Source organism: Trematomus bernacchii, unplaced genomic scaffold (assembly GCF_902827165.1).
Source record: "Trematomus bernacchii unplaced genomic scaffold, fTreBer1.1, whole genome shotgun sequence".
NCBI lineage: Eukaryota > Metazoa > Chordata > Actinopteri > Perciformes > Nototheniidae > Trematomus > Trematomus bernacchii.
The window spans coordinates 6168441-6169067 of NW_022987821.1; the positions used below are offsets into that span (position 1 = coordinate 6168441).

At 44.0% G+C, this 627-nt stretch overlaps 1 protein-coding gene across 1 annotated transcript in view; it reads left to right on the top strand.

Annotated features, from left to right (window-relative positions):
• atp11a (ATPase phospholipid transporting 11A) overlaps window positions 1–66 on the top strand; it is a 44998-nt gene extending 44932 nt beyond the window's left edge. The window contains exon 31 of the transcript XR_004557618.1: window positions 44–66. The gene's annotated coding sequence lies outside the window, so the exon portion shown is untranslated. The remainder of the gene's footprint in view (window positions 1–43) is intronic.
• Window positions 67–627: the final 561 nt, after the last annotated feature.

Genomic DNA, 627 nt, shown 5'->3' on the forward strand with positions numbered 1-627 from the left:
AGCCGATCCCAGCGGCAGGTAAAGAGCTGCAGGAGCTCAACAGGTGTGTGTGTGTGTGTGTGTGTGTGTGTGTGTGTGTGTGTGTGTGTGTGTGTGTGTGTGTGTGTGTGTGTGTGTGTGTGTGTGTGTGTGTGTGTGTGTGTGTGTGTGTGTGTGTGTGTGTGTGTGTGTGTGTGTGTGTGTGTGTGTGTGTGAGGCCTGGGTACTGTGCAGGGCCCCTGTCATCTGATAACAATCTAAAAGTGTTTGTACGTACAAGTAGGAAGCGCTCTTTAATCTATGGTATGGTAATTTTGTTTTGAGAGCCTCTGAAGTGTTTACTAAAAGCACCTTTCCCAAGAGCATCTTTTCAGAAGCAGCAGAGTGTTCTATCAGACACTGACACCGCTCTCATGTAGCTCTGGCTTCATAATTAGTGGCAGTATGGAGTTTTGCAGAAGTGGGGAAAAAATAGGGCTGCAGACAGAACTGGAAAGATACACTCTTATAGCATCACCACGTGTGCATTTAAAATGATTAGCATCAGTTCAACACAAGTATAAACTGTTGAATGTTGAATTTGAGATGTCTTCATCATTGAGTTGAAGTTATTTTAACTGAGAAGCTACTGCTAAACATGTCTGAACA